Here is a 12,135-nt window from a genome sequence, read left to right on the forward strand (position 1 = left end):
TTATCCATTTTAAAGTATCATATGGCTAAGAAACCATATCAATGCTTTTACAGTATTATTTTATAATCCTGCTTTTACTGTATGCACTTTACTTAACTTTAAGTATTGCAACTGTAGCGATTCATTTCTCTTGTATGAGAAAAAGAGACTGATCAATAAATAACACCTTTTTATTGAACACGCCCATCTCTTCTTTCTCTACAAACTGGTGGAACTAAGTATGCACGTACTAACTGAGTAAAATAGCTGTCTTTTGTTTTCACACGACTCTGGAGATATACTCTTGATCAGGGAGAGCAAAGTTGTCATGTTGTATGGTTGTCAGAAACTAAATCCCTTCTTGTCTATCCAGGGAGGTTAAACTCCTCCTCGCCTATTCGAGAAAGTTTCTAGTGAACTCTGAGCTAGCTGGCACACAAAACTTAAGTCTAATATCGTCAGTAGAAGACCTAGTTAACCTCTGTCCTACGTCTATACTATTGAAGATATTATTCCAATGCGCAGAGCCTATTGGGATAATAGGAACTACACTACACTGGCACCAGGTGCACTGTGAGACCTGCACTGCCATGATTGCCGCCAGCAGCCAACTTAATATTAGAACTGATCTGAGTGCGCACGCTTGTGCCTGTCTCAGTGGTAGCTATTAGGCACTTCCTGTGACGTCAATTAACAGTTATGCCACGGCAAACACAACTAGAGCTGCCTCAGTCAGCAACCTAATTTGAAAGAGGACGTGACGTTGCCACCACCCTAGAAATAGAAAATGGTGCTGCAGTGGCATGTTAAACGAACTGAACGTAACATCCATATTGTAATGTACAGGCTCACAGCCTGCTCAGGTGAACTACAGAAACTAAAATAATGCATGACAATACATTTTAATAAGGTGATGTGGACCACCACATTAGAATGCATTAGTCTAACGCCTGATGTGTGGTATTTGACAGGGCTGTGTGGCCAAAGTATTTATGTTATGGCACAGGGGTGGTGATGCACATAATAGGAACATCGCTCCTTCAACGTTTTTCCAGCTGCATGGTAAGGCTGAGCATGCAATATTGACCATTTCTGTGTATATCCACTCTACTCCATAACACATGAATCTTAAATATTTACATTTACAACGCCAATAGCTCTAACTCTCGTTTTCTAAATCATCACTCCACTGCAAACAAAATAACGTAAGTAAAAAGCATTTTCATTTACAACTTCAATGCCTCCAAATTTCACAAATGCGAGACCGATTGCATAGCTGCCAAGGTTTCGGATTGCTTATGTGTGACATGTTCTGAATTTCAGTGCAATTACGAGTGACATTTCAATGACTATGAGTGACACTTTCTCACGAGCAAATTCAAGCAATGACGATGAGGGAAACATAGAAATTACAGCCATTTAAGCAATGAGAATCTCTAAGATCATCTTAAAAGTGCTGCAAAGTACCAGAAATGGAAGAGCTTGACATCAGGGTTTTAAGTGGGATGAAAACAGTGTGCATTTCTGAAAGGGGCATGCATGGCCCATGTAATTAAACGTATGGCTCACACACCAACTACATTTCTCCAGTGGCAGCAACTTGCAGGAAGTATTACTTCTAAAACAATGTTATTGCCAGCTTATATCACACTCCACAACTGGGGCAGAAATGTGCATGGTGCAATCACAAGAGAATGCCCCGTCTTCAAGAAATGCTTACAAATTTGTGCAGTGTTTCAGTGGTAAAAAGGTTCCCCCTTAACTACTATGGGCTGAAACTCTTCCTATCAAAATGAGAGAATGAACGAAAATGTCCAGTTTACTGGGGCTTTAAAGACACTCCTATCTACCATTTGACTCACCTGAGGGCACATTCGGATACCATTGATTGGAATTAAAAAAGACGTGAAGCACTATCCAGGGTAAACATCGAAAAGCAACACATTGTTGTTTATGTCTCAGTGTATGCATCTGAAAGAGTCATTTCAATAAACAATTGCCCAACTTTGGACTGAGAGCGCAACAGACAGCTCGTACCAAAAAGGGTAGTTAGAATGGGGTTTGTCACTCAGTCTAGCGACTGTTAATTGGCTGGTATGAAGGGGAGTAACAATATCACCTCAAGAAAACCATGAGGGCTACGAGAGAAGCGAGAGTGTGTCTGTTACGTTGGTGAAACACAAGATGAGTGTTAAAGAGTCTGTTACACTATGTCAGTGATTGAGAAAGTTACAGGTCTGAGCCAGCCAGTGACATTTTGGGGGGCTTTGCTTAAGGTTGCCTGCTACTACATGAGATCACGGTGCACAATTAAGAATGCATTATTCGTGGAATAAGTTAAAATGCCATTGCTTTTAAATAAACCCCAGAGTCAAACATCGCCTTTCAATTGTGCAAAGTACAGTCCTGGCTAAAATGCATTCATTTCCGATTTTTAAGTAGCAAATTGTAAGCTTTAATTTTCTAAATGGCAGAGTATTTTTCGAAAATAGAAAGCACCACAGGCGGGTGCCGATATACTGTGAAGGTAATGCAGCTTTTCTAACGTAATGGTTAAAAATGGAACCATGGGAAGTGTTTCTTACAGGTGGATCGAGCAATAAACATCCGGGTGGATGTAACTCGGGACATCCAATTCCCATCTCTCTGAAAGGACCTGACCCTCGGCAATGTTCACTGCGGTTGTAAAGTGAGAAATCTCACACGCACTCACTTTAAATGCACATGGCACAGGCAGACGTCACCCCAGTGTTCATGAGAGGTAGTCTGCTATTAATGACAGAGACAATTAAGTAGAATTAGAAATCACACGCACACTTTATATGCACAGCGCTTGCTGCAGCAGCAGTACTAGAGTAATACGTCACTCGCTCTCTTAACATTACATTATGTGATGATTGATTGTGTTAATTTGACTAAGCTGGTTAACTTACAACGTTAGTTCTGACCTTCTTCTGCCCTGGGGAAGCGTGACTCTGTAACTCTGCACCGGTGATGATCAACCCCAGCCTCTCACCGTCGGCCCTCCCGGACTGCCTGCCGGAAATAATCTACCAGCGGGCGGCGTGACCATTTAGCTCCTGGCCTCCCTTGGCCCACATCGCGATCCCAAGTGGGCTGGGCAGTTCTTAGTGTGGTGCGAATAGCAGTGTGCTACGGGGCGAGCACCATGATTTCCCGACTGCCTGCCAACCAGTGTAAGTCCTGCTCGCGCCAACATTTTTAATTACTCCCCGCGCTCTCTGGAAGCAGAGCATCCCAGCGCTACCTCTAAAGATGATGACATGCTGCGCCGCCCGCAAACTATCCAGCCGCATCGAGCGCCCAAAATAAACTGCGCGCGCTTCCACCGTGACGTCCCACCGGGGTGACATCAGCCTGCCAATAAGAGTCGAGCCGCAGCAGTTAGATTCAATCATGATAGATTGTAGCACCTGAAATAAAGCTGCCTGCAGCCTAAGTTTAGCTGAACCCCCAAGCTTGCTGGAGCAGCGCGCATAAGCAACAGGCTGGCTGCACGCTGCCACAGACTCTCAGTTTTACTCAGGCTTGACAGTCACGCAGGCTTGACAGTGACAACCTCAAATACTACACTCAGCTTTTAAATACGCTGATTTGCGTGACAATCCTTTCGCATGCGGTAATGCGGTAATGTACCTTAAAATGCGTTAGTGTCACACCGGATGTGTGACACTTGGCAGAGCTGCGATTGCATTACTTGTTACGAGATTCGCGGAGATCAGTCTTCGACCAAGTTAAATGAACCATGAATAGCAGCTAATATGTGTTAAGCGGGATTTCCGCTTAACACATATTAGCTGCTATTCATGGTTCATTTAACTTGGTCGAAGACTGATCTCCGCGAATCTCGTAACAAGTAATGCAATCGGTCTCGCATTTGTGAAATTTAGAGGCATTGAAGTTGTAAATGACAATGCTTTTTACTTATGTTATTTTGTTTGCAGTGGAGTGATGATTGCCAATAGACCCGATTCAGGCGGGAGACTACCGATTTTTCAAGCCAAAAACGGCTTTATTTTAGCTGTCTCCCGCCTGAAATTTGATTTTTACAATAGAAGTCAATGAGGAATTCCCATTCTCCCGATTTTTTTTTTTAATCTCCCACGTCCCTGTCCTAAAATGTTGGCATGTATGACTGACACAAGTGGATATTTTTTTTGGGGGGGGGGGGCTTAAAGACTCGTAGGAAGTGGATGGGGCGAATCTACACTAAGTTAAAATTTCCATACAGCTGAATAAGCATCCCCGGCCGCAGACACAAGTCCACCCAGTAAATGGGGCGGACATCTTCACATGGGTTTTGTTTACAGATGTTTCCAAACATGTCTATAAATTGGAATTTAGTAATAACGAGGAAGGTCTCTTTTTATTCCGCCTTTGCTGATTGAATTTTAATGAATATACCTATTTCTTCTTGGTCTCTTAAGCAATTCTACTATTTTGCTGGGTCAGGACTACGATGGTAATGAACGGCTCGAGTCTGGGCCCTTTTGGCGCGCCCGCAAACCATTCTTTCTCATAGTTCTAGCGTTTCTGCGCCTTGTTAGTTTATCGCCTACTTATAAACATCGCGCAATCATACTGTAATTTTAAAGAAATGCCCATGGTGGGGTCAGGTGCCTGGGATACTTCTAAATTACAGACCAGTCCACTAGAATTATGCCTGACTAAAACATGTCTGCTGTCATAACAACATAAGATAACACTTCCATGGAGATACCTTGCTACCGCCCCGTTTACCCGCGTGACACGGGGTTCTCGCGAGGACGCCTGGTGTTTTTTTTTTTTATTCCTACGTAATGTGCCGTGCTGCTTATGGCGGCGCTGGTGATAGTGCTGTAAGCTGTTGGGGTGAGTAAGACTCGTAATTACAGTTTTCGGGGTTCTTTTAATTTTAAAATCGTTGCGAAACGTCTCCGAAACTCACCTCAGGGAGGGGGCGGGTTTAAAGGCTTGTAGTGGGAGGAATGTGAGTCTTTGTAAATAATTTAGGTGGAGCCGTTCCCCGATTTTTTTTTCTTTGCTGAGATTAGTCCTGCAAGAATCTTGTTCTAGATTTTGAGTGTACATGATCATATTGAGAAAAGTCTAATGGCACGCTATACGCTGAGACTTGGGGTACTATTTGTACCTAGATGTTCGAGCGTTTAATATTTCACTTTTGTCCCCGTCCTCTACTGATCGCTGGTGCTGGCGTCTTACAGCTTGGCTCGCGGCACCCGCTTAAACTGCGCAGCCAGGCTGTTAGCCACCACCCTATTATCCCCACTTTTTTTTTTTTGCCATGTCAACCTAACTCTAATGGCCGCTGTTTATTGATGGTGGAGCGAGTTGATTTGATTGACGGACGCGCGGGCTAGATGAGCGGCGAATGCAGTATGCTTCAACCAATGACTGCTTGGCAGGGGTGGGTTCGGCTGCGAGCCTTCTGGGCGAAGACACCTTGACCCGCAGAGCAGAGGACGCTGGGATTTGTAGTCGTTTTTTGGTAACACTTGCCTTTGTTCACCTGTCTGGCTCAGCTGTCACTTGGATTATAGCCTCCAAGTTTAAGAAGCACTTCTCATTGTACAACTGTTTTAGGTTGGAAGTGTACAAGGGATGCTAACAAAGAAAGTATGTGACCGTGGAGCAAGTCCTTTGTCTTGACCGGTCTTTTTCTTAATGTCACATAAATAACCAGAGATGTGCCGAAGGTGATAGATAACAGGACTGCTCGGATATAGCCAGTTGCTAATAAGTAACTAAGCAAAGGCAATGCATTCCTTTCACTTTATGTGCTATTGACGCGAATTATTCACAACAGCCTTCACGAACGGTCGACAACTAACGTCTCGAGCATGATCGATCACTCCTAGAAAGCTATTGGCTATTTCGTTTCGCGCACAGTTGCAGCCCTGCAATTTTTTTATTAAAGATATTCTTCATAACACTTGTAAAAATAAAAACAGTAGCTAACATGGTTAGAATTTTAAGACAAGTAATATTATTTTTAATGTTTACTTTTTGGTAAAATGTAGTATACTTTTGTTTTCTTCATTATTTTTTCTACCCATTACCAAGTGGGTTACTGTCGTTAGTTTACATTCGCACTGCGAACTAGTTCGTGTAGAGGGAAATGTTCTACGAACTTCATTTTCTTTTCATTCACCTATTCTGTCCTCGTCCAAGTAAGTAGAAATGAACAGGCAGCGATGTAAAACCAATGATCGTGCTTGGTTTACTCACATTCCTGTTTTTCCTTCTTCAGCACAGAAACTTGGACGAAGGGAGTGATGTGCAAAATGGTTCCCATGGTCATTATTTGCTGTGTAGAGAGAGCTATATTGGTAAAGAGCTTCTGCCTGAGATACTGAGAAGTAAACAAGGGGTTCCCTGTAGTGCAGTGGTTCCCAAACTTTTTTTGACCCACAGCTCCCTTGACTCATTGCCCATGGCTCTCCACTTTTACTTTTTTGCACGGTGGGGGGATGTGAGCCCGTCCTCTGGAGTACTTGCATTGTTGTCCCTGAAAATAATTGGGATGAAGCTGATGAAGGTATTATAATCAAATACGCTGGGTGTTTCGTATTAGTAAGTGGGCGCCTCTAATGAAATATTTCTAGTTACACTTTTTTTCCCCATGCCTTTTTTAGAGTACCCTGTCAAACTTGTTTTATTCCACTTACAGTGCTAGATAGCACTCTTATGCATGTAGGCCCCATTGCCAAAGTTTTTCTGCGCTTGAAGAATATTTGCATGCACTTCCATTTCTACCCATGTCATACGTGCCAACACACCTCTCTCAGCAGGGTTACTCATGATTTTTTTTAAACTACATAAAGCTTTATTTTTGCTGTTTCCTCCCTAAAATTGACTCCAAATCAATGCAAGTAAATACATTCCTCAGATTTTTGTTCTAAACGTCCTTCTTTCTTGCTTCCAAATGTTGGCATGATGCTGTATATGGTGTTTTACTTCCCTGTGCTCAGGGAGAGAGCTGACCTTTCTGGAAATGTATATGTACTTAAAGAAATATGTTTTGGAAGTACCTATGGTTCAGGTACAAGTGTCAATACTTAATACTTAATGTGTTTAATAGACAGGACAACTGTACTTTCTTGATAACTTGCATTGGTGTAAAATTAATTTGGGGAAAAAACTAAACTATTAACAAGTCTAACAAAATAAATCAGGCAGCTTCCACTTACTTAGGGAGTTTTGGAACGTTGGGATCCAGTGAAATATGGAGGTCATCTCCCTCGACATGCCCTCAATTAAGCACTACGTTTACAGCTTTAGGCATGTCACATACAAATCATCAACATCATGCGTTTAATTCTAATTAGTTTAACTGAAGCCAACAGACCCTCCCACATTAAATACATTAAAGGGCTGGGTGCACGGCTCCCCAGGCAGCCACAGCGCCCAGTTTAGGAACCACTGCTGTATTGGAATTAGCAAGCACATCTGCAGAATCAGTCTTAAGGCAAATTAAAAGGTCCTTTCCTTAGATCTTTCCATACAACAGCATGGTGCTGAAGTTATGTTGAGAGAAAGTAAGGGCCCCGATAAAATCTCCTCATCGAGGTTTGTGTTACTTATACCAAAGAAGATACTGAAAAGCAATAGTATTATCATGTGTTGGTGTGTAGCAAAATGATTAATGTTAATCTAATCAGCAGAATACCCATACTCAAAGTTTAGCCTATAAGGTATTTCTGGGGACCAAACCAAACGGTACCTTAATTGACAGAGCATAGATAAAGCCAAGTATGGTAATTTAAGGTGTTGTCCATTAATAGCAACGGGGACATCAGGTTAGGTAGTGTGGCCATTCCTTTCCTGGAGCCTGTTTACATTAATGGCACAATCTCCTGGTCAGAGGCCTAGAGCGACTGATCTTTGAGTAGTAAGCTGGAAAAATACTTATCTTCGATATCCATTCAGGGTTATCTGCATCTCCTGTCTTAAAAATTGTGTGGATGAAAGCCCGCTCCAAGAATCAGGCACTTGTTTGATTGCTAGGGCATGATTGGAAATTGAGGTCGTTTGTTTGCCCCAAGGTTGTTGTCTGAAAAGTGCTGGGGAGGGATGGGAACATTTTTGTGGAGGGATGGGGAAGGGCAAAATGCTTCCCTTTGGAAAAAATGTATAAGACTGTTGGATGCAGTGGTCATGGATTTACTTGTAGCCAGCCCGTTGGGCTGTGCTTCTATGGCTGAAGACAGTATTCTGAAAAACTGAACTAATAAAACAAAAAGGAAAAAAACAAGCTCTTTAAAAAAGGATCCCATCTGACTGTGATCATGGAGCGTACATGGTACAGTGTACATGTATATCTGTCTTAAGGATTGGTATAACACCATTCCTGATGGTGGTGTTTGTTCTCTTTTCTATAAGCTATAGAAAAACAAATTGAATACCATGGAAATTTCTTTTGACATGATAGCTGCCATAGTGGCTGCGGGAGCAACTATTATGGCAATTGGTCTCCAAACAAAAAAGTCTGATTTCACAATACCGTTTAGAGGTATTAAACTATTTGGTGCAGAATTGGAAGAGCGGCTTCATCAGTTGTTAAAAGAAATAAACGCTTCATTTTGTCAGTCTACCGGTGGCTTAATACCCCATTACTCTTCTAAATCTTTGTTTCAACAGTTGCCAAGAAGGTCTGCTCAACAACCGCAATCAAACAAGCATTTGTAATGCAATAGGCCTCGCAGTGAGGTATTAGCATTGCAAATAATAATGCAACGCCAATAGCTCATACTTTCAGTAATGTGAGACCTAGTGCATTGCAAATTCTTGCGTAGTGAGCCAGGAACCAGTGTAGTGTAGTGTAGTTCCTATATTCCCAATAGGCTCTGCGCATTGGAATAATCTATCCTATAGATTTGACGTAGGACTTAGGTCGACTACTAGGTCTCTATCGAATATATTAGACTTAATTGTGAGTGCCAGCTAGCTGAGAGGTCACTAGAAACTTTCTCCAATACACAAGAAGGGATTCGTTTCTGACAACCGCATGAACATGACCACTTTGTTTCCCCAAGAATAAAACTGATCTTCAGAGTCATGGAAATAATAGATAGATATTTTACTCAGTCAATCGTGCATGCTTCGTTTCATCAGAGGTGCAGAGAAATAGACTGGCGTTTTCAATAAAAGGGTTTATTGAACAGTCTTCTTTCTCATGCAAGTAAAGTGAACTGCTACAATCGTAATACTGGTTGCAAAGTGTAATGCGTACAGTAAGAAGAGTATTATAAAATAATACTATAAAAGCATTGTATGGTTCCTAGAACATAGATAAATACATACATAAATAACAGGCTAAAAACATACTCAACTGGTGCTTCTAAAATATGCCTACCCCAATGTACCTAACCTAAGTCTAGTACGAGGGAAGTGGTAAGTGAGGTGTAGCATAGGTTTTGTTTTTCTTTGCCAAGAATCTATCCATGATCTCTCTTCGGGTCTAATCCGCTCCGTACCTTGGTTTTAGAATGAAGGTCTGGTATCTGTCTCGGGGCTCGATTTCCCAACACCCTGCGAGGGGAGCTTGGAAACACTGGAGTTGGATTCTCAGCGAGAGAAAGGCAGCCTCTCTGTCAGTGCGTCAGCTGGAGAGCCGGCTTCCTTCGGCACTTGCTGTAGCGAGCTGCGTTGGGCAAGTAGATAGTCGAGCTGCTCCGAACCACCATGTGTTTGCTAGGTCAAGTGTAGGCATATTTATACCTTGAAGGTACCTAGTTGGACGTAAATTCAAACATAACGTCACCAAAGAACCCCAAAGGAATGGTAGTTCTTTGAAAACGCTGTTATTTCTAGGACAAATCAATATTCAAGCAACTGGATGTCCCTGACTGCTGAAGCCAATTTTCCCAAGAAATCGTTGTGGCTTTTTGGAACAAGTGGAAGTAGCCATGCCTGTATTTGGACTGTGTGGGTTATGTCTAAATATGGGCATGATTTCTTTGTCTATATAAGGCCAATGTGAATTATTCCTACATAAGGGCATGAATCGGTAAATTACGCTTGGATTAAAAAATGCTACACAACAACTGCTCCACTTTATTATGTTTGATATTACTAAATTCTGAGCTTTTAAACATATCTAAAGCATGATGCGTAAAAAATCCCTCCCAAAATACATATAATGCATTTGAAATGGTTGTACACGAAAGATGAGCATTTGTGCTGTATTCATTTTTCAAAAAGCAATATTTTCATGCAAAGCATGTAGTGTGACATTGAAAATGTTTTATCAGAATGAGTCATGAATTAACATTTATGAAATGGCTCTTAAATACTACAGAAGAAAAGTCGAGACCATTCCCTGACAGAATATACTGTTTAAGGTTGTGGACAAGGTCAAATATTGTCACTTGGAAGTGTTTCAAAGAATTCTTGTTCTCTAAGAATAGTTCTACTTTAAGCAGATTACCTTGTGCCCCCCCAAAAAAATCAATTTTGGAAAAATTCAAATCGTGGAAAAAATAGAGTTCTTAAAGTTAGAAGTTTTTGTTTTGAAGGTCGAATACAGAGTCCCATAGAACGCTGTGTGCTAACTTCAAAAGTCATTCTCGTTGTTAGGAGAAAACATTAAATCTTCTAAGCTGGCATAGAAATAGTCTACCACAGTAGGTGAAAGTTAGACCACTTCATTAAGTAAACAGATAGGACAAAAATGTGAAGCATCTCCGTCATCGTTAGTTGCATTAGCAATGTTTGTCGGAGATGGAGATGAAGGTGGTACCTGTGTGCCTGTGGATCCACGTATCTCTCCGTCAGCAGATTGCGTCTGTGAGATCTCAATGAATGCCGTCATCAGGATTGGTAGCCACTGGGGACAACACGATGCATGGGCCGTTAACGAACCAAGCAGGGTATCCACATCCGTTGGCAGTGCCGATGGAAGTGTTAGACATCCAACACGCATTCTTCTCCGCATAGCAGGCATCGTAGAACAGGTAAGATGCAATCTTGCCAGATTGGTTGGAATGATAGGAACCACGTGGTATTCAGTTCTCTTAGACGAGCCAGGCAGGGCCGGTATCATGCGCTCACGACCTCTGTTCCCAGCAACGTGCGCGCCAGTGGGCGCGCCCATGTCTGTTCCTCCGAGCGCGCAGTGCTACCTGTGGAGCGCGCACCCACAACATCCCGGGAGATCATTCGCGCCACCGTTTTTATAACACGAGCGGCGCGAAAAATGACAATGTCCTGGTTGTTGTGGCTCCTGCACTTGCTGTATTTCCTCCTCAATGGAGCACTGCTGCGGGGTGATTGTAGGCCATTGTGGAAATATTTGTTAACTGCAGCACCGTAATGCGCTGCAATTAACATAAATATTTCCACAATGGCCCACAATCACCCCGCAGCCGTGCTCCATTAAGAGAAGAAATGCAGCAAGCCCAAAGCGCCTCTAGTCTCACTTGCAGTGCCCCCTGTACCTCATGCACTGGCACACCTGCAGGGCTCTCACAGGGCTTCACAGCCCACAGCATCTACAGAGCTCTGACATGCATTATTTTCCTGGACCTTAGCGCCGAGCTGTTCACAGCACTCAAACAGATTTGCAAAAACAAGTTTCGGCGGGAATTGGGGCACTGCAAGGCCGTTTCTCGTACTCTCTCCCTTCTGTAAATCGCAGGGCCATTAGCGCACGAGAGCGCTACCTAGCATGGCCCTGCTATTGACCTGTGACCTACCCCCAGGTCCCTGTAATTGAGCAGGTGTGCAACACCCATAGGACTAAAAGGGCTTTACCCCCACCCATGCCCACACCCCTCCTCCTTCTGTCCTGTACTCAGCCTGGGCTGCTGTAGCTTGAGCTGCTGTGGACTGGGCTGAGACGTAATCTTCACACCAGAGTTTTTCACAGGTATTTAACAGGCCATTTACATCCCTTTGGGTGTTGTTAAGGAGGCTTTGTCTGTTTTGTTCACTGGTTTCTGTAGCCCCTGGGTCTTCCCTCTAAAACATGTATATGAGATGACGCAAAAACACTTTCAAATATAAAACAAAAAGAAACACGTTACATTGAATATCAACATGTACAGCATGCCATTCTATTGCTCAAAGGCAAACTCTGTATTCTCTAATGAGCTAACGGCATAAAGTTTGCCTTGCTGTTAAACAAATAAAGAA

General features: G+C 42.7%; 1 protein-coding gene across 5 annotated transcripts in view; it reads left to right on the forward strand.

Moving 5' to 3' along the window:
• Nucleotides 1-4,723: 4,723 nt before the first annotated feature.
• CSDE1 (cold shock domain containing E1) overlaps nt 4,724-12,135 on the forward strand; it is a 1,051,746-nt gene continuing 1,044,334 nt past the window's right edge. For all 5 annotated transcript variants that reach the window (XM_078644375.1, XM_078644374.1, XM_078644378.1 and 2 more), the window contains exon 1: nt 4,724-4,851. The gene's annotated coding sequence lies outside the window, so the exon portion shown is untranslated. The remainder of the gene's footprint in view (nt 4,852-12,135) is intronic.

The sequence above is a fragment of the Lissotriton helveticus genome, chromosome 5_1, assembly GCF_964261635.1.
Source record: "Lissotriton helveticus chromosome 5_1, aLisHel1.1, whole genome shotgun sequence".
Lineage (NCBI taxonomy): Eukaryota > Metazoa > Chordata > Amphibia > Caudata > Salamandridae > Lissotriton > Lissotriton helveticus.